The following is a 22,480-nucleotide window of genomic DNA, read 5'->3' as shown; positions in this document are numbered from 1 at the left end:
GGTTTGGGGGTTAACACAAGCAAGATCTTATCCCTAAATGTGTTTCCATTTGATGAATTCAGCACTGTTCCCTTGTTTTGACTTGCTGTCTTTCATTTGATTCATTCCAGGGAATCTCCATTGAGGTTTGCTTTTTTTGTAGGGCTCCGCATGTGTAGTTTTTCATACACCACCTCCCCTCTTTCCCTTTCACCACTCACCTTTGCTATTTAATTAACGGAGTAGTTTGTGTTCTCCGGCACGAAATCTCGCCGAGCATGCGCCGCGGAGAGCATTCCGCAGAGCGGCGCCTCCTTCTCTTCTCCATCCAGGCTCAGCCTTTCGCGTTGCACAGGTAAAATGCTGCGGGCTTCAGGCCTGGCGGCTCACACAATCTGTTTAACGGATGGAAACAGAAGCGGTGCTCAGAAACACGCTCTCAAGCTTTTATGCCTTCGGCAACATACGCGCCAGGCAAGTGTCCCACTGGCTGCATTATTCCAGAGCCTGGGTGTCTCGGGCAAAATGAGACAATGCTGCAGTGAGGGCACGTGTGTGTGTGTGTGTGTGTGTGTGTGTGTCGGCCTGATAGCAGCTGCAGTAATGCTTTCCCGTCTGAAATAAAGGTCCTCCTTAAGTTGACAAGTCGTAAGAGCTAAGCTTATGCTTGCTACTTTGTATCCCCCTTCCTTCAGATAGAATGGATTTCACACCTGCAAGGCCTTCTTTCCTGAATGCAAGGGTTTGAAACCCCTAAAAAATGAAAATTAAAGGCTGTGTATGGATTTGAGACCCAGCTCTGACCCTTCGAAGTGGAGAGGTTGTGGGTAATTCACTTAGCTTCTCTCAGCTTCATTTTTTTCAGCGGCAAATGCAGGAAAAGATACCAGCATCACAGGCCAGGGAAGAAAATTCAATGAGATAATGCATTCAAAAACCTTTTACGTAGGCTGTAAAAGGACTGGAACATAATATGTAATTATTGCTCTTGATAAACAGCTCATTGTTCAGACCCTTCCCCTTACTAAATATCTTTGCCTTCTATTAAGGGAAAAGCTCTTGAGCATCATGTCTTAAAATCATCAAAGAATGTGCTAGAAAGCAACTCAGAATCCAAAACTTAATATTTTCACTTGGGAAACTGAAGTCCAAGGAAGGAAAATGTTTTGCCCATATAATTCTGAACTTGGTTCCTCTTACCTGCGCTGAGATTTGACATTTGTTTGGATTCTAGGGCAATCAATTAATAATACTATCGTCAAGACATGTTTATACAATTGTTCCCAATTCTGGGTTTCCTATGCCATTGTTTAGAATTTTCCACAAGGCACACCGCTTTCTAGACCAAACACCTTGTCCACGTGGAGCATGTTATCAATATTTTTCAGGTTTCAGGTCATCCACATTCCAGCACTAAAAAATGAACCATGAAATGGCAGGGTTGGAAGTAATTTTAAGGTTCCTTCGTCATTCGTCATCCTATCTGCACCTGATGTTTCTTTGTCTGCTGGGTACCCAGAACCCCGGAATTTCTCATCCACACTACCCAAGTCCATGCCAAGAGGTTTCAAGTGATGACTCTTCGTGGGGGTGGACTGGGGCCCACATCTTTCGAGCAAAGCCTCTTATTGTTTGTGGGTTGAGAAGGAAGGAGGGTCTCAGGAGCCAACATGCCCCGCTCCCGGGGCCACCTCCTTGTAGCACAAAAACCCAAGGCTCTGCGAGTTCTACATCCAAACCTAGCCTTCCAGATTGTTATGACAATATATTTGTCAAGCGAGGAGGATAGATTTAAAAGTTTATTAGCTTGATTTGTAACACTTAAATATTTAGACACATGGTATGTGGGCTTCCACTTGGACTCTTGACCTGGATGCTACAGAGGGTAGGGGCAGGCGGGCTGAAAGGTGTGCTTGAAGCTTATTGGCCTGAAATGAGGAGCATTTGTTTTCCAAACCCTAGGCCCCATAGCACTAGCCTAAGAGATGTTAAACGTGCCCATTAAAAAAAAAAACAAAAAAAAAAAAACCTTGTGACAAGTAAATGAATGCAGCTCACACGGGTGCCTATTACAAACTGAAGCCTCTCTTCTCTTTAATTATCACTATCCATACCATTTTGGTCGTAGTAGCTGTAGTAGTGAGAGAGACGGAGTAGGACAGTTGCACGGGTGGTTGTGGGGGCCCCATGGGGGACCACGGATGGAGAGGGAGGCCTGGGGAGCTTTGGGAGATCACGGCAGGTTGGTGATCACTTGGCGGGGCCATCAGAACAAGGCAGGCTTGATTGACTCCTGGAGGCATGAGCTCTGCCTCAGGTCATTGGGTGGGAGATGGGGTGACATCTGCATTCAGGTTCAGACCAAGGGCAGGAGGTAAAGGACCACCCTTCTGCTGACTTGAATAAGCACCAGGGCAGTCCTAGTTTGACCTTGTAGGACCAAATACTCTCTTAGCAGATACCAAGGAGGAGCTACTACTGGAAGAAAGAGGAGGAGGAGGTGGTCTCTTCCCTCCCCCACTCCCCCTGGTTTATAAAACTGTAGCCCACCTAAGCCTCAGGGCAGAGGCTCCTTGCCCGAAGCTTGCATCTCTCACAAGCATTTTATCTTAATACATCTATTTTTCCCTTATCACTTTGTCTCTCACTGGATTCCTTCTGTGCTGAGGCACAAAGAACCTGAACCTCAGGGAGTCCAGACACCAGGTGAGTGGTTCTAATTTGAAAAACCTGGGTTCAAGTCCCAGTCTGGGTTTAGGCTGGGTTCAAGTCCTAAGCGCTGTCAGTTTCAGCAGTATTATTATGCAGTATTATTACTATGTGGTAGTATCGCCCAGCCTTCATGGTATATATCACTGCTTTAAATTGTCTGTGGGTTTGTTTTCTGTCACTCCACTAAGGTGTAAGTTCCATGAGAGGGTAGGCCTTATCTGGCTTAATCGCATGTTTCCTCAATGACTAGAACAGTATTAAACACATCATATGCATTAAATAAACTCTTTTTTAAAACTTCATCAGAGAGCTGATTTTAGAATACACACCCAGTAAGAGGCCCCAAAGATTTCTAAACAGCAGCTTGTTTAACCCATGACTGGGCAGGGTCAAGTTGCAGCCCCATCAAAGCCCTACGTCCCTGCCCACACTCCTTCTCAGGCACAGCCGCGAGGAAAAATTAAAAACAAACTTTTGAAAACTCAAAAGAGCAGGGTCATTTTCTCTGCAGGTGTCTTGCAGGCTCTCTACAAGCTGTCCATTGGTGTTCTCAGGAAAAAGGATACAGTGCTCAAATACTATTGGAAAACGCTAAATCATCTTGTTCTCCCTCAGTAGGAGGTCTGACCAATATCCGCTGTTAAAAGAGCTGTAAACAGGACTTCCCGTTGTGGCTCAGCAGTAATGAAACCGACTAGTATCCATGAGGTTGTGGGTTCGATCCCTGGACTCACCCAGTGGGTTAAGGATCTGGCGTTGCCGTGAGCTGTGGTGTAGGTCGCAGATGCTGCTCAGATCTGGCATTGCTGTGGCTGTGGTGTAGGCTGGCAGTGTAGCTGACTCGACCCCTAGTCTGGGAACTTCCATATGCCAGGGGTGCAGAACTAAAAAAAAAAAAAACCCAAAATTTTAAAAAATCAAAAAGCTGCCAACAGACTCAGAGGGATTCATTAATAGACTCCGAATCCAATGGCCAGTAAAAGATGGAATGGGTTTTGAATCTGGAGAGTTCAGCTCCTGAGCATGAAATGTTACTGCTTGACTTTCCAAGTATAATAGGAATTTGATCACGTCTCCTTCATGAATAGAATAGATCAATAGTTCGTGGTGTTTCCAAGGAAGAGCAAAACTTCATGACTTCTAGCTGTTCCATCACTGAAACCTTGCAAAACCCTAGCTTTGTAGTGTGAGCCTGATCTTAGCTGAAAACTTAACCCCATCCCCACCGCCAAAACCACTTTCAGCTTTCCTCAAGCCAGTGCTTTTATCAGGCAGTAACCAGGGCCCCCCAATAGCTTTCAGGATATACCTCGGTCAAGATATATCTCTGTGTCCCTAACAGTGTGTGTGGCTCACACATAGCAAGGGTTCAATTCGCACTGAGTGAAGGAATTTAAAACACGGATTAATGAATTACTAAAGAAAAGCATTGAAGGCAGGTTTTAACCTTACCTCTCCAACTTACTACTGGCATACTCCTAAATAATCTTCTTAACCACTTTGAGCTTCCATTCCTTCCGACGGAGGTAATATTGCTGAACCTCAGGCACAGGTTCCTTGTGCCTGATTCAGAGCAAGCCAAAATGCTGAGATGGCGAGATTTGCAGCAAAAAGAGTCTATTCACAAGGCAGCCAGTTCAGGAGACGGAAAGACTAGTCTCAGATCCACCTCCCTGAAGGCAAGGACCTTGGGTTATTTATGGGATAAAGCATATGTATGGGTGATCCGAGCCATGGGGAACTCAGGGAGAGGTGACTGGGAAAAGGTGCAGTGACCAATGTCCTGTAACTAAGCTACAGGCCTCTGCACCTTCAAAAATGGAGGCTCTTAGCACCATCTGAGGCTCTCTGCCATCAAGAGGGCATCACGCTGACACTTGAGCATGCTCAGTCTTAACCAGCTCAGATTGAACTAGACCAGCTGACGCCAAGTTGCTGTAAAATTCAGGCAAACATTGCTTAGGCTGCCCGCTGCTTGGAGAGCATGCAAGTCTTTTGTAGACGACGATGATTAGTGAAGGCAGGTGAATTGGATTTGGCTAACAATTACTCACAGTTTTAGTAATGTCTACTGGACTTTCTTTGCAGGCCCTTTGCAAAGAACAAATGAAATCATAATAGCAAACACTTAGGAGGCATTTCCATGTAGCAGACACATTCTAAACAGTTCATATGCATAGGCTTATTTAATCTTTGCAAGAGTCCTAAGAGGAAGGTGGTAGGGTTTATCATCCCCAGGAAACTGACACACTAAAAGCTTAAGTATCTTGCCCAGGTTCACTGAGCTTATCCTTGGGAAGAGCCAGATTTGAACACAGCAGTTTGGCTACAGAGTCCTTGATTTTTAACCACCTCTCCACGTATGATTGCATTTTGTTGATTATAAAACACTCTTCAAAGAAAAGAACTTATTAACTTCTCTTTTAGAAAAGATATATTTCACCTGCTTCAGACACCCAGTTCTTGCCCTGATTGCTCTGCAAATCTGTTTGGATTCGGGCCTCTTGCAGTCACTAACTAGAATTTTGGTTGTGACAGAAGTAGCAGACTTTCCTGCCCTATACCATGCTTGCTTGTCAGCCCTGGTAGCTGAGTAAGGCTTTACTTTCATGTTTCTCTCTGCCCAGCCCAGCCTTGGAAGCCTAGGTTTTCATGAATAAAGGATGCGGAGACCCTTTGGCTGCTTATTGCTGGCTGTGCATCCTGAATCCAGCTATCCCCACCACCACCCCTGAGCCCCAGGAGGGATGCGTATAGAGGCTCATTGATTGAAACCCGCCAGCTGTTTGGAAATTGAGATGCTCGCCCACGCTGCCACAGAGGAGCCTCCATGATGTGAATTCCTGATGGTAGGCGGGAGGGGGGAGGGGAGGGAGGAGAAGAAGTGGGGGGCAGGGAGGGGAGGCAACAAGGGGAGAGCTCCAAGAGACGAGCAAACAATAAAGAGATGATCATAGGTATCTCACTTCAGCACCTGGGTTGGTAGCTGAGCATACCTGAAATGAGTTTTAAGCATTTTGTAATGAATTTAACTCTCCCATCTGGGAAATGGTGGTTTCAGCGTTCAGTTTAGTGGAGCCAAGTGTTATTTTCGAATGAAAATTGGGGAATTGGAGAAACACAGGTACTTAGCCACAAGAATGGGGCTGTTGGTGATGATGTCTTGAGGAAAGAGCACACTGTACTGCAAAGAGGCTTGGAAGCAGGGTTCAGATCCGATCTCAGTCACTGGCCAAACCACGTGACCTTGAGAGGCTCCTATTCTAAGTTCCATTTTCTCCCTGGTAACATAGGAATCATGCATCTATATTCTTGTGAATATAATAGGATCTCTCTCTTTTCTTATTTCTATGCTCTATTCTAAAGCCAATAACGAAGGCTATGAAGGGGTGAAGGATAAAAGAAAAATAGACAAGATAGAATTTAATCAAGCTACCAGTTACTAATGATTCCTTTTACAAGTATCTAGTTGCTAGACTGAATGTGCCCCCTCTGGCATTATACCTCTCCCTATATTTACATAGATGTTTTCCACATTTTTTTTTTTCAGAACATCCAGGTTCCCAATCTTTCTGCTTCCTTTACAATAACTAAGCCAAAAGACTCAGGTGAGGCCCAGATTCAAATCCTGCATTATTTGTGAATTTGAGAATTGTGTGGCTATAGGCAGTTTTCTCCACCATCCCAAGTTTCAGTCATCTCATCTATAAAGTGGGAACAGGAGTTCCCGTCGTGGTGCAGTGGTTAGCGAATAATCCGACTAGGAACCATGAGGTGGCGGGTTCAGTCCCTGCCCTTGCTCAGTGGGTTAATGATCCGGCGTTGCCGTGAGCTGTGGTGCAGTTTGCAGACGCGGCTCGGATCCCGCATTGCTTTGGCTCTGGCGTAGGCCAGGGGCTACAGCTCCGATTCGACCCCTAGCCTGGGAACCTCCATATGCCGCAGGAGCGGCCCAAAGAGATAGCAAAGACAAAAAATAAATAAATAAAGTGGTAACAGAAGTATTTATCGAATGGAGTTGTTGTGAGGATTAAATGGGACCGTATTTATAAAGGGCTTATTTCCAGGGCATTGCTAAATGCTCAAAAGATGGTTGCTATTGTAGTGGTTTTGTTATTACTATTACATTTCAAATATCTGTGTCTATTATAGCCATCAAATATCTAGATGACAAGATGCATTTTGTTTTTAATATAATACATAGCATCATAAAGCAACATTTAATTAGATATATGTACTTACATAGCATCTACAATCTACGTGTGCTTTTTTTTTTTTTTTTTTTTTGGTCTTTTTAGGGCCACACCTGTGACATATGGCAGTTCCCAGGCTAGGGGTCAAATCGGAGCTGCAGCTGCCGACCTATACCACAGCCACAGCTACACAGGATCCAAGCTGCATCTACAACCTGCACCACAACTCCAGATCTTTAACCCACTGAGCGAGGCCAAGGATTGAACCCACATCCTCATGGATATTAGTAGGGTTTGTTACTGCTGTGCCACAACGGACACTCCTACATGTGCTCTTAACATACAGTTTTGGGGCAACAACCCCATAAAGAAGCAGAATATGTTATTGCCAGGTGGACTCAGCCTCAGAGAGTTTAAGTGACCCATCAAGCAGCGGACCACAAGTCAGGGGCTGCTTGAGAAACTGAAGGCTGGTATAAGTATTGGTATAAGCAGAAGGAATAGATGTAATTTAAAAAATCTGTCAGAGTTCCCCTCATGGCTCAGTGATTAATGAACCCAACTAGTATCCATGAGGACTCAGGTTCGATCCTTTACCTCACTCAATGGGTTAAAGATCCGGCGTTGCCGTGAGCTGTGGTGTAGGTCGCAGATGAGGCTCAGGTGCCCCGTTGCTGTGGCTGTGGTGTAGGCTGGCAGCTACAGCTCAGATTCAACTGCTACCTAGCCTGGGAGCCTCCATATGCTGCAGGTGCGGCCCTTAAAAAAAAAAAAAAAAAAAAGACAGAAAAAGGAAACCTGTCAACCAAAGCCTGATGTGCTCCTGCCCTACTTTTTCTGTCTCTTTCCTTCCATATCCTCAGCACGTGTCCAGCCTAAGCTCCAGTGTATGAAACTCTTAGAGATCCCTCAACCCCCAGCTCTTCCGTCTCTCCAAACTTCACACGTGCTGTTTCCCCAGCCCAGGATGGCTTTTCACAGGCATCTGGCCTCCAGCTCCTCCCTGTCCTCTCCTGGAGGTTAGTCATCCCTCTTCATTCAAAGCTATTGTATTACATGGATATAATAATAATAATAAAAGATAGTATTTTCTGAGCTCTCACTAGGAGCCGTATTCATTACATTATGTAAGTTCCTATGAGGTGGGTAATTATTATCATCCTCATTCCATATGTAAGGAAATAGAGAATTATAGACATGGGAAAATCTACTCAGGGCTACAAAGTTGGTCCATAGCTTGTTCATTTGCATAAGCTGACTTCCAATAGACCCTGTGAGAGTCATTTCCAAGGCCGTAGACTGTGAGTACAACAGAGGCATTACATTCAGTAAAGGCTAATTACAAAGACCAAGGCTGTCAGTGATGCTTTACCATTTGTCTATATCTGGTCTCAGGCAGAGCTTCCCTCTCCCCCAACTATTGCCTCCCCAGCATCTCTTAGTCCCCACGTTCAACAAGCAAAGTTTTTAAGGAGCAGCTTTGTCTACCCTTCACCAATACAACCAGGTAGAAAGCAAAATCTTCCCTAAAACACAGTGGCCAGTGAGGGATGGCTGATGCTCAGCCATGTGGGTGTGAGAGAGAAGTTCAGGTTTTGGTCCAAGCTCTGTCTTTTACCATGATATTCTAAGTGCTTGTGCTTAATTATATCATTGTCTCTGTTCCTCATACCAATGATCACAGGTAGTTTTATTCCTGAGAATCAAAGAAGTTCAGTCACTTGCTGAAAATCAGCTAGTAGGTAAGCAGAGCTGGACTTCAAACCCAGGTCTGAGACTCAAAAGCCCTCAATTTAACCATCATATTTACATTGCCTCTGGGACTGCTCTAAAGTTCTATGCACAAAGAAAACCTGTGAAAGCGTTTTACAAGAGAACGAATCCTAGGAAATCAGTCATAGTCTTTCACGGACTGTGGGGCCAATATGGCAGAAAAAGTAGAGGTCAAAACATTTATCAGCTTCAATTAGTCCCTGTTCAAACAGGTTCAGAAAGGAGACATGATTTGCCCAACCTGGAGCAGGTCATTAACTGCACATCTAATAGGAGAACCAGATGCACTTGGGTTTCTTTAAACTTGTTTACTTTCAAGTCTTCCACTATTAAATAACTACTGTGAAATTGCTGGATGAGCTCGCCAAAGGTGACGTCAGGAATGGAAGAACCGCTTTATCGAGGAAATTGTCATGGTTTACCCAAGTTTTTCCAATAATATCAATTTATTAAATTCCTTTGGTAATTCCAGGATTATATTAGACACTTTGGGAAATAAATAAATAAGAAGCACAGCCCTGACCCTCAAAAAGCTTATACTTTGTTGGGGGAGAGTGGATTTAAGCATGAACTATTATGACCACCACAATCCAAAGAGCATCAATTACGTGCTATGGTGGTTGGAAGAGCTCTCAGATATGACTCTAGAAAGTCTTATGTGGATGCAGACAAAATTCAGCAGAGATGAAAATCAATGAAAACGGTAATCAATGAAAGTCTCATGGAGAAGGAAAGATCAGCTTTGAAGTATAAGGATCATTTCTTTTGACAGAGGAAATAACATTTTTCAAAGCTGGAGGAGTAGAGAGACAGACAGACAGCATGCCCTGCCATAAAATTCTTTGTACTGAAAGAATAGGAGTTTATCTCAGTTAACACAAGACTTATTAATTGCAAAGAAAGAAAGGCCTGTTGGTGTTACCTCAAGGACAAGGGGTTTATTGTAGAGGTAAATGTAAATGTAAATAAATTAAACAATAATAGATGAAAATAAATAATTAATAAATAAATAAAAATAAATAATGAATAGAACAGGCACAGAATTTTCAAGCTATTAGTATGGTCCAGGAATTATGCTAAGAACTTTATGTACGATCTCACAGGATCAGTGGTACTATTAGCTCCCATTCCATGTCACTTGTGGGAAAACTGAGGCCCAGAGAGGTTAAATGACTTACCTAAGGTCACAGAGCTAGAATTTAAATTCAGGCAGTATAACTTCAGAGCCCTCATGCCTAAATTAAGTGGCCCTGAAATAATGCGTGTGTGTGTGTGTGCGCGCGCGCACACAAACATTCATACATGAATGTGTCTCAAGGTTTTCCTAAAATTGCAGTAATAGCATCTCTCCTGGCTTTTTCCTACCTGCTCTCTGAGACACTCAATACAGCCAGCTGTGCCATAACAGCGTTTTAGGAACTACACTCTCTGTCTCGATCCTGAATTGACCTTGAGGCTTTGGGCTTCAGCTTCCAAGTGAGTCAGCCCTGCCTGTCATTTTCCTAGTCACAGACTCCCCAGCTCGGACTGACTCATGCAGGCTCAAGGACACTGGCCTCCTGATCTGCTTTCAGTTGGGTGCTCAGTTTTGTTGTCCTGTAGGCTGTGGCTTGGACATGGGCAAAAGTCACATGGTCCACTACCAATCTAGCCAGTGCTGTGGACTCAGCAGTGTCCCATAAAGGATGAAGTCAAGAGTGTAGGGAGCAAACCAAAGCAAAGCATTTGTTTTCAATCACCCAAGAGAGTTCTTTATTTTTGGTCCAAAAAAAGGATTTTAGAGATGGATGCATTCCCATTTTGCATATAAGCATATTAAGGTCAGGGCAGATAATCCACAGCCTTAAACCAAGACCGTTCACAAATTAAAGGAAAAGCTGAGACCAGAATTCTGGTGTCTTCGACCTACCATCTAACTCCATTTTCCACGTGGCACTCAGGAATCTAAAATGCACATTAAACTACAAACACCTTGAAAAGGACTTTTGCCTCCTGGCTCCACTTTCTCTCGTAGCATCATGCGACTTTGAAAGAGCTGAGGGTCAAAAGAACTATTTGCTTCTAATTGTCTCAATAAATTTTAAAGATGTTATTACATTGTAGTCATTAAGAACTGGTAAGAGTAGATGCAATATGATAAGATCAAGGCCATGAAGCTTAATAGTCCTTAGCTGATTGTCACCCTCTTCCTTTTTTTCTTTCTTTCATATTTTTTTCTTCAGAAAGAACAATGCTACCCGGGACTGTAAAGCACCCGGATCCAACAGCACTTTATATTTCCTGCCATAAAATTCCTGCACTGGAGCAGCTGCCAGCTAACGTTGAGGACTGCACAAATAAACACTGAAGCTCTGATCCCTACAGCACAGCCAGCCTGGCCTGTGAGACCAAGAGATGGGCAGAACAGATGTCTGTGCAAAGAAATGTGACCTTTCACACACTTTGAAATATTTTCCCTGTTCTCATTGTTATCTAACACCTTCTTTGTTTCCCTTTCTCCCTTCTTTCCTTGCCTCCTACCTTCCCTCCTTCTTTCCTTTGGAGCGGAATTAAAAGAAAACTACTGGATAGCAAAATTATCTCCTATGGTTGGCAATAGAATTTTGTGAACTAGATCCTACCTGATAAGCAAAGCCTACTTATAGCAATGCCCTGTATATGAGGCCTACTATATTCAAGAACTGGACTTGGTATTTTACTGAAGTCACCGCATTTAATTCTGCTCTGCAAGGCAGTTATTACTATTCCTATGATATAGAAGCAAGGCCTGAATCCTAGAGAAGTTCTTGAGTGATTTCCACGATATCATATGCTTATGGAAGGGTAGGATCTATTTTGCAGTTGAAAGGAAGGATCAATTTAACCATCTATGCATTGATTTTCAAAGCTCTAAAATACCCACAAAAGCAAATGTCAATGTCGGCAAGAAGCACTTGAGTTCAAAGACGTTTCCAGGAAGGACAGATCCATGATCCCCCGTGGTTAATGTAAAACAGCAAATCTCTTTTCATTCACGTTAAAGGGATTAAAATATATAGTATATTCCTCCCAAATCCGATGACCTCTTTGTGACCGACCGTGAGTCCACACTTGCCATTCTCCCAAGTTCAGCACATTTTGCTGAGAGCACTATTGCTGGGTCTCCCAGCCCCATGACAATTCCAGTTGTGGTAGAGGTGGGAAGACAGGTTTCTGATATTATCTTCCATGGTCCAGGTCTCCTTTTTTTTTTTTTTTGTCTTTTTTTGTCTTTTGTTGTTGTTGTTGCTATTTCTTGGGCCGCTCCCTCGGCATATGGAGGTTCCCAGGCTAGGGGTCTAATCGGAGCTGTAGCCACCGGCCTACGCCAGAGCCACAGCAACGTGGGATCCGAGCCACGTCTGCAACCTACACCACAGCTCACGGCAACGCCGGATCGTTAACCCACTGAGCAAGGGCAGGGACCGAACCCGCAACCTCATGGTTCCTAGTCGGATTCGTTAACCACTGCGCCCCGACGGGAACTCCCAGGTCTCCTTCTGTATTCCAAGGATTCCACAGAAGGGCACTGTGCTTTGATAAAGCAGCTTCCTAAATGTTATCCGCCAGTGTATCAAGATGATATGTATCAACAGAATATGGAAAACATCAGTGAAATAAAAAAAAAGGATATTCTATCAATTACGCAAATGCATGGCCATTGGAAGTCTATCTAAGTTACCACTGCTTAGAGGAGATAAATCAGACACTAGAAGCAGAGGTTTCTGAGTTCTCTGACCTCATGTGATATTTTAACAAGCTTAACTTAAGAATCCTTGGTAATCAACTATAATGGAAAAAATAATAATCTTTAAAAAAATAATTTTTTTAAAAAAAAGAATCCTTGTAGTTCCCACTGGCACAGAGGGTTAAGGATCTGGAGTTGTCTCTGCAGCAGCTTGGGTCCCTGCTGTGGCACAGGTTTGATCCCAGTGAAGTGGGTTAAGGGTCCTACGTTGCCACAGCTATGACGTAGGTTGCAGCTGCCGATCAGATTTGATCTCTGGTCTGAGAACTTCCATATGCCATGGGTATGGCAAAAAAAAAAAAAAAAAAATCCTTTACAGGGGGAGTGAGGAGTACAGAAAAGTCAAAGCTGAGTATTCAGAGTGGAGAAGACAGGGTGGTGGGGGGAAAGCTGAAGCCGCATGCACAGCCATGTAACAATAACGTGTCTTGAGCAAAGGGGTGGGGGGGACCCATGACTCAAGCAAGATAATGACTGGCCAAGGTGGGCAGGATGCAGGCAAGAGAGACAGGAAGCTTCCCTGAGAGGCCCTGAGGACATTCTGGGGCGAAAAAAAAGAAAAAGAAAGACCTCGTCCAAAAACTTCTGGGCTTGGGCAATGCCACTAGTGTCTCGGTTCTTTTGTCAGAGTCTTAATCAATGTGCATAATTTTCTACTTCGATATCCGCCTCCACTCTAAAGACTGTAGTTCTACAGGCTTGTGGTTGCCGAGGAGGAGGGATGGGGATGGACTGTGAGTTTGGGGTTAGTAGATGCAAACTACAGCATTTGGAGGGGATAAGCAATGAAATCCTGCTGTATAGCACAGGGAACTATATGTACTCACTTGCGATGGAACGTGCTGGAAGATAATGTGAGATAAAAGAATGTGTATATATGTATACCTGTGTCACTTTGCTGTACAGAAGAAATTGACAGAAATTGTAAATCAACTAGAATAAAAATAATTTTAAAGCAATAAAGGTTATAGCTTTATAAAACAAGTACTATTTCTCGTTGCCTCTGTGTTGCCTGCAACCCTCGAGTACATGGAACTCTGTAGCTGCCCAAAAATATTGAGAAAGAAATATAGACCTTTGTAGACCCTTGGGCTTTCTTGCACACACCTGCCTCTGCTGTACTGCGTTCTAGAATGCCTGGGATCCAGAGAGAGACATTCTAGACATCTCTCAAGTCGTTCATCTAAATGAGACTATTTAACACGATGTTTATCCCCGGCAGGATCATGTCCTTGAGCAACTTTTCCCCCTCAAATATAATAACTTGCCCATTCCAACAGTTTTGCTCTTCTCAAATATGAGGTGCCATGCCTGGTGCAAGACATTGACTTTGAGAAATAGAGCCAATATAGGCAGATTATGTTATGTTACCAAATTAGCAGTCTAGGTAGTACCCCCTATACCCAAGGCTATGGGAGGGCTCTTCAGATAGAAGGTCTAGGGAAAGGGGAAAAAAAAAAAAAAAACTTGTAGCTGAAATAAAAGTGTCTACAAAATGTGCTGCAGTTGCACCAAGGAAATATATTTCATATTCTCCTCTTGATTAGCATTCTAATGGTTTCTGACTCAGGTCTAACAGCTTGGAGAGAATATTATAGGCAATTGTGTAAATAATACAGGTTTTTTTTTTTCAGTGTGTCCAAATGTATAATTAAATGGATAATGTTACAGCTCCCCAAACCCACTAAGGCCTGCTGCCTAAATGGAGAGCTTTTGAAATTTCATCCCAATGCATGGTTACATGATACATTGCTTTTATGGCCCGCTGGGCAAATGACTAGTGGTTTGGAAAGGGTCTGAATGCATATTTATAGTAGAAAAGCACAACGATGTTCAGAGGACCAGTAAAATCGTTCTAGTAAATAATATGAATTATACAAAAGCATCTCTTTATGTATCTGAACTTTTCGGATGCAGGATGCGTGTCAACACAGACGCCCTTCGTCTCCTTAATGTTTGCAGGTAACTCTTACTCCAAATTCGATGCAATCAGATGTCAGGGTGAACCAGATGGGAAGAAGACATTTTTTCGGCAATGCCTCTGAAATCAGTGTCTTCTAGAATTCTCAGGGGATGTAATTTCCATTCTCAGGAAAACGGTCCGGTCTTGAACCCAAGCTTGTGTGTCAGTGTCCCCCTAAGGCTCCTGATGAGGACAGATCAGTGAGACCTTTGCTGCCACCTCTGAAGGTCATGTGTGACAATAGGGCTGACTGGGAGAGCCCTGTGTGCGCGAATGGTGCTGTGTGTGCATAGAATTCAAAGCCTCGAGGCTCGCCCTTCTACAACCAGCCAGCTGTGCAACCTCAGAAAAGCCTCCTCACCTCCCTGAACCTCGGTTTCTTAAGCTACAAGCAACGTTCCGTTTATCTTCTGTCGCCACCGCACAGCTTAGTTATAATGATTGAATGAGGTGATAAGGTTGAAGGCAGATGGCTCCTAATAAGCGCCATCGGCCCATAGTAAGCACTTTATAAAATAAGTATGTTTTATTCATGACTTCACTTATTCAACACAGATTGTGGACAGGATAATAGGTGAAGGCACGTGCTAGGAAGCAGGGATAAAACAATGACAAAGAGATAGGTCCCTGACCTCTGGGAGGAGTTTACAGTTTATGAAAAAGAAAAATAATTAAATACAATGCAACAAGTTAAGAAAAAGGATGCCTCAGGCAGAAATGAAACATCTATTTCAGCCCTGGTATGGGGGGGGTTGATGTTGATATTGGGGGCTGGTAAGGAATTTTCAAGGCAAGGTATAACGGATCAATAGGAAGCAGGCTTTTGACCTTAGAAGGGGAAAGAGAGACAGAGCACTGGTTTTTTGGGGTTTTTTTTTTTTTTTTTTTTTTTTTTGGTCTTTTTGTCTTTTTCCAGGGCCGCACCCATGGCACAAGTAGGTTCCCAGGCTAGGGGTCTAATCGGAGCTGTAGCTGCCAGCCTACACCAGAGCCACAGCAACGCCAGATCCTTAACCTACCGAGTAAGGCCAGGGATCAAACCCGCAACCTCATGGTTCCTAGTCGGATTCATTTACCACTGAACCACGACGGGAACTCTGACAGAGCACTATTTTTAAGCCCAGTCATGAGCATGTGGAAAGTTTGGGCAAAGGAAAGCTGTGGGCTGGTTGCCAGGAGCAGAGAAGTGGGGGACGAGGTTGGGTACTAGGAGGGCTGACTGGAAGTCTTGTGAGTCTTATGGAAGGGGACACCCTGCAGCAGTCCTCCTGAGCCCCAAGGGAGTAGGTGTAGCCCCCAAACCCTCTTCCTACTGCCCCTGAGCTTTTCCCTAAGACAACTGTAGGCTCCCTTGGGCTCCTCCCTTCTCTGAGCCTAGGAGTCTGCAGCTGCCTCTCATCAGCTGAGCAATATGACCCTTCCAAGGTAATGGCCCCTCCAGAGGCTTTTTGGAGGTTAGAGAAGGTTCCATTTCAAATACACTTGAAGTGTAACCTAAGAAGTACCCCCACCTGGGTAAAGGAGAGCCACAAACACCATGCATTTCCTAGCTTAATCCCTAGGTCCTTTTCAAACTGGGGGCACCACCCATTAGTGAGTCTGGAAATCAAAGTAGTGGGCTTTGATCAGCAGTACTTTAAGATTAGAATAGAATAGAATAGAATAGAATAGAATAGAATAGAATAGAATAGAATAGAATAGAATGAAAAATAGAGAGCTTAGCTTTAGAAGAGGGCATTATATCATGAAATACTTTATTCCAATTGTGCGTGTGTGCGCGTGCGCGTGCACGCATTTGCAAGGCACAATGCATTTCTTGCTATGAGTGTCTGTCTCAAAAGTTTGAAAAACACTTCTTTGGGTGAAACAGGATGTGAAGCTGGACCTGTTAGGTGCTGAGGTACACTGTTAATAGATGTTTTACACACACACACACACAAATTGAAGCTAGCAAGTTTTTCTTCTCAAATACAAGTTACCTGTATTTTTTTAAAGAACACAAGCAGCTAGATGCATGTCTATAACTAAAATTGACATTATACTATGAGAAGTGGCAGGCTCTCTCATGGAAGAAAAAGAATTTGCCTGAGATGCTTGGCTATGGGACACTGGAAATCATCAGGGCAAGGCCAAGTGCATAAATGTGTAGCCAGTAGGTGATGATCGCTGGTTTCAACACATTTGAACATGATTCGGTGTTTGTTATTCATCAAATATTTATGTCCTCAAGAATGGCAATTGGTCCTGTTAGTACTTTATCATTTTTTAAAGTTTCTGTGGCCAAATAAGTGTGGGAAGTTCTACCATAGTTGTTTTAGCTTTAGGAAGGACCTCTGTGAACGATGAATCATCTCTTTTTTAGGTGAGATTATTGAGGTCCTGAGCAGTGGCATGCCTCGCTAAATCATGATAAAAACAGCTATTATGTGTTGAGAAAGTACTATACGCCAGTTGCTTAACTGAGCAGTTCATATATGTGACCTTATTTCATTTTCACAAGAACCTTCCAAGATAGGAAATACATTCTTTGCATTTCAGATGTGGAAAAATTAGACCTTGGGAAATAAAATGATTAAGATCATACAAAAAGAGCATATAACTCGACGTTGTACCATTAATAAATGATGGGACAGGGACTCCAGCCCATGTTTGTCAAATTCCAAGCCTATGATTTTGGGGGAGGGGGACTCCCATCTCTCCTTGGCCCACTGCCATAGAGAAGGGTACATCTTTTCTGCTTTACTCTAGTCTTTTCTTTATTCATTATTCATGACAGGAAAAGGAGCAGTAAATTACATGTGGAAAGTCTAGAATCCACTGAACCATTTTTTAAACTTAAGGTAGGGTCACTTTACTGAAAAGGTTAAGTGGCCCTTGCTCTCGTATATTTCATTTTACCAAAGACTGCGATGTAGGCCACGCCATAGTTCCTCCATGAGGGCCATCTGGGTAACACAGAGACTCTATTTTTTCAGATCCAGGCGTTCTCAAGTCAGAGTCTGAAGTTTGTATTTAGACAACGAAACGGAAACCAGCTTTGGGTTTGGTTGTCAGCTGCAAGATTTACTGAAAAGCCTTGAACATTTGGGGTGATGGAGCCACTTTCACCAAGCAGACGGTTTCATTCTCCTTTGCTTTTGTGGGACTATGTGTTTCTACCAGTCAGAAGCCAGGATACAGCAGTAAGTAAGGATACCCCAATAGCCAACAAACACCTCCGATGGGTCATTCTGGGATTTTACAACCGGTCGGTGTCCAGAACACCCCCAGTACAGAGCATTAGAAAAAAGACAACACTTTGAGCCAATGTCTTTGGAGATTCAAAACAATCTAGAGATAATTAGACTGATCATGTAAAAGACAATAAAACTAAATATATCTTAAATTACATTGCTTTTCTTAATGTATCTTTCTTAAAAAAAAAAAAAAAAAATCCCCAGAAGGCTAGGGCTAGGTAGGAAGGGACAGAGCATATAATACAACCTGCTTGTGTTACAGATGAAGAAACTGATCCAAGTGGGGTATGGCTGGAAAAGTGTCACCAAGTTTTAACATGTCAATTCTTGGGTCTCTTTGATTTCATCACTATGGTATCTGGCTTTGCTGTAGACTAGTTTGAATACGATTCACTTCTTTCAAACTCCAGGTTGTGCCTCACAGAAACGCGATAGCTGGTTGAATGAAATAAGGATAATATGTGAACCTTCAGAAGAGCAAGGTACATCATTCAAAGATTCCCTAAAGACTGAGATAGTAAAGTGTCCTGAATGTTTTACCCACAAAAAAAAAAAAAAAAAGCTGAATGAGTTTGTACATCCCTAGTTCACTTTGAAAGGAGTCCTCCTGAGCAAGACAGAATAGGACCAAGAGGAGGCAGAAGCCGGGATGAAATAAAATACTATTTGAATGACTCGGCCTTGATTCCAGTAAAATCCCCACGAGAGAATTTGGGATTTAGATGGTCCGATCCAAATTCTCCAAGGGCAGCCTGCAGCCTTCTGTTTGGCAGGTTGGGGAGGCTAGGGGCGTTATTTATGTCCCCCAGTGTCCCCAAAGTGCTGAGAAGAAGAGGTTAAAAAGAAAAGAGAAAGTTGTCATGGAGGGAGCATTATCGTATCTCCTAAACATCTTTATTTTTCTTTTCCTTTTTTCTTTTTTGGCCACCCCGTGGCCATGGCATTCCCAGGCCAGGGAACTGAAGTTGCGACCGAGGCCACAGCTTCAACAACACTGAATCCTTTAACCCACCATGCTGGGCCAGGGATTGAACCTGCGTCCTGGTGCTGCGGAGACACCACCAATCCCCAAGCACCACAGTGGGAGCTCCTCTCCTAAACATCTTAATAGCCCAAAGTGTTATCTCACTCTCCACTGAAGAGGTAGGAGACAAAATCTCCCACATAGAGACATGTTAAAATCCACAATGTGTTTATCACACCACAATTTTGTCACAAGGTCACACATAAAATAAAACCCATGCCCACTGCCTTGTGGAGAGTCCTCCCAATATGATGGTCATAGGTCTGCTGCCCATTCCTTTTTTTGTTTTCACCTGCTTTCAAGAGCCTATGCATACACCTTCCTAAGAGCCTCCTTCTGAAACATCAAAAGGCTCTTGAAACCCTGGAGTCCAGCCTTCCTACTTTACTAATTAGCAAAGTGAGCCCCAGAAGGGGACAGGGCCTGGCCCCAATTACACGCATCCAGGAACAGTGCTAGGAAGGCAGGAAAGATTTGCTCTGCTGTGTTCTCTGCAACTTGCTATTCAACTGCTCAGCTGGACTTCATCTTCTTGACAAAGCATTAAGACTTGGTTCTAAATTGCTCCTTTATTTCTAGTGACTCCTGGTGTTCTAACAGTTCAATATTACTCTGAAAAAATAAATTCTAGATGCGGTTGCCATGGTCCTTACCAAGGAATAAACAAATTCAGAGAAGGCCGTTTAAATAGAGGATGCCTCTGAATGATGGAAACGATTGGCCATCCGTTTACACTGAGAAAAAAAGCATTTATCTGGTGTGTGTCTGACTGAAGGAGCCTTGTCTTTGTTGGAATAAAAATTGAAGCGATAGTGGCTGACTGATCACCAGGAGGAAAGTTACCATGACAACTGGCAACAATCACTAGGGTCCCCACATAAGAAACTAGACTCTATTCCTCCTCCGCCTTCCCTTCCCCTCCTCCTCCACTTCCTCCTCCTTAAATGAAGACATTCATTGAAATTTAAGTTAGGCTGGACCCGAGTTACAAAACGGTGAGTCCTGATTCAGAAAGTTGGAGAAGCAATTGACACGTGAGTAAATATTTTTACAATTCTGGGGATGATGGGTTTTATCTTTCTATCAGGAATTTCTGGAGGATCTGATTCAGTCTCCATGACTATATCTTTTGTCCTCAGGCCTTGCTGAGGACAAAAGAAAACAAAAAATAACACTGAGTGCCGTGCTCCAGAATTAAGTACACTCACTTTCATCCTTCACCTTCCATGAAACGTCCCTTAACTACTCAGGTATGCCATTGTAGCAGGTGTCTCGCAGGCCAAAAGTACGCTAGTATTTGAAACTATGCAAGAATGGCAACACAAAACTAGAAAAAAATGCAAGGGAGACCCTGGCACTCCTCTGTGGCTAAAGAAGTCTGTTAACAAGAGGCTCCATCTGGCTGGGGTAGATGGTTGCTTACCTAACAGGTGCAAGATCACACACGTACACACACGCACACTTGCAGAAGCTCTTGCATATTCCATCTGGCTTGGGTTCCCTGACTCTTGTTATTTCTGTTAATGATCAGATATCCGCTTTGACTATACCCTGAGAAGTTACATGATGCGGACAAACCAACCCACCAGGCTCAGTTCTTCGGTTTCAAGAGGTTTTCATCCCACACATGCAGGAGACCTCGTGGATGTTACCATCAAAGGACACGGTCTTGTTACCATCAGAAGGTGCACTGAGGCTAGGGTTATGGAACCAGATAGCATCAACTCAAGTCTTTTGGTGTCTTTGTTTTAGGCACATCGCTTATTTGTAGACTTTTTTTCCCCCCCAAAGAATCATAAACCCTAGAGGTGAGAGGCAGGTGCTCACTAAAGAGCTGCCTAGAATAATGGGAAAAAATTAAAATACATGACAAATTACAAATAAACACATTTAAAACCTCAAACCCTGTCAGGCAATATGACTTTCAACATGAACTAATTAGAGTGCTTTACTGAAATGATGGAATTCATTGAACTGGAAACTGGCCATTAATTTGGTTGTTAAACATGCTATTTCTTTTCCTTATTTTTTAAATCTTTGGTCCCCATTCTTCTGCCTGCCCCACCCCAAACAAACTAAAATAGTCTTGTTATTCTGACCCCTGGGCAAACAAATCAGTCCAGAAAGCCAAGTTTTACATTTCTTTTAATAACTGTAGCATTCAATTTCAAACTGTTTTGCCCTTAATGGACATAGTTCTTTAAAAAACATGCAACAGGAGTTCCCATCGTGGCGCAGTGGTTAACGAATCCGACTGGGAACCATGAGGTTGCGGGTTCAGTCCCTGCCCTTGCTCAGTGGGTTAATGATCCAGCGTTGCCGTGAGCTGTGGTGTAGGTTGCAGATGCGGCTCGGATCCCACATTGCTGTGGCTCTGGCGTAGGCTCTGGCGTAGGCTCCGATTCAACCCCTAGCCTGGGAACCTCCATATGCCACGGGAGCGGCCCAAGAAATGGCAAAAAAGACAAAAAAACAAAAAAAAAAAACACGTAACACATGCATTTTTGTTGCAGAAAGAGCCACCATTTAACTTATCTGACCCCCATTTCAGTTTGGCTAGTGAATAAACTGGTTATTAACTATTGGGATACTGCCAACATGAGATCTAAGGCTACTATTTATTGTGTGTGATATACAGATACTCGAGGTATAATATCTATAATATTTGCAGTCATGTTCTTAGCTCTCTCATTATTATTCCTATTTTCTGTCGAGTAAACAAGCTCGAGTTCATAGAGATAGGTTGTGCCAGGTGGCAAAGCTTGTAAGGGATGGAGGCAGAAACTGGCTACCAAGATTGGTTCTTTGCATCACAATATGAGGAAAGGGAAAGAGGGGAGAGGAAGCAGGATCAGAAGCTCTGGTAGGATGCTCTCTGGGCAACTGTTGCTACGGCCCAGGGCTTGTATAGCTTGAAGATCTGACTTGGCGATAGTTCTGAAATTGTTGCCCTCAGGACACTCAATATGAGTTCTCTTTTTCTTTCATCTTCCCCTTTTTCTGAAAGGTTGACAAAAGCCTATTCAGCTTCATGGTCTGCTAAGTACTTGTACATGTGCTCAAAATTAAGTCAAAAGCAGCCTTGTCTTTTACATCTGCTCCATGCAAACCTAGGCCGTAATTTCTGCACTGGAGCACTGCAGGCCTCGTATAGCTAGACACCATTCATAACCCACTAACCTATTCATTTCCCTTGTGAAATGTACTCATGGAAGCTAAACAATGAGCACCAGTCACCATTTAAAAATATTTTACCAGGGTCATGTAGGAAAGGAGAGAATATTATGACTTGTGTAAACCAACCACAAATACAATAGCCATTCGATATTTTTATGTAAAGTTGATTTAAATCATCACCAAACAAAAACACACTGTGCAAAATCTGTCCAAGGTCAAATCACACTGCTACCTTCATGAGAAACTGCAAGATATCTTCCAGGACATTTAGAAATTATATTTCCATCAACTCACTTTTCTTTTTTCTTCAGTCTTTCCTTCCTTCCTCCATTACCAATTTGCTAACAGAAATTTAAATGTTCTAAGAAAAACAACAACAAATACATGCATATGCATGTGTGTCTGTGTGTATGCAGTGCAATAACTGCTACCATATGTAATTATGCCTGACATTCAGCATTCCTTTTCCCAACTCTGGAGAGAAAATAGGAAGACGACATGTTTGAAGTGTTCTAAAATTAGACTGAGATGACAGTTGCGCAACCCTTGAATATACCAAAAGAAGCATTGGATTGTGCACTGTTAATAGGAGAATTGTATGGAATGTGAATTATGCCTCAATAAAGGCATTGCTAAAAACAACAACAACAACAACAA

The 22,480-nt window shown here is 43.2% G+C and overlaps 1 protein-coding gene across 3 annotated transcripts in view; it reads right to left on the bottom strand.

The window, feature by feature from the left end:
* The window catches only part of LOC102167986 (uncharacterized), a 573,390-nt gene that overhangs the window by 192,359 nt on the left and 358,551 nt on the right, over positions 1-22,480 (bottom strand). For all 3 annotated transcript variants that reach the window (XR_014843341.1, XR_014843342.1, XR_014843339.1), the window contains one exon: positions 201-374. The gene's annotated coding sequence lies outside the window, so the exon portion shown is untranslated. The remainder of the gene's footprint in view (positions 1-200; positions 375-22,480) is intronic.

The sequence above is a fragment of the Sus scrofa genome, chromosome 4 (genome assembly GCF_054392235.1).
Source record: "Sus scrofa isolate SSC_HxYL_T2T_F1_AM1 chromosome 4, Sscrofa_HxYL_maternal_Yorkshire_Landrace_v2.0, whole genome shotgun sequence".
NCBI classification, from domain to species: Eukaryota; Metazoa; Chordata; class Mammalia; order Artiodactyla; family Suidae; genus Sus; species Sus scrofa.
This window is presented reverse-complemented; position numbering and strand designations above follow the sequence as displayed.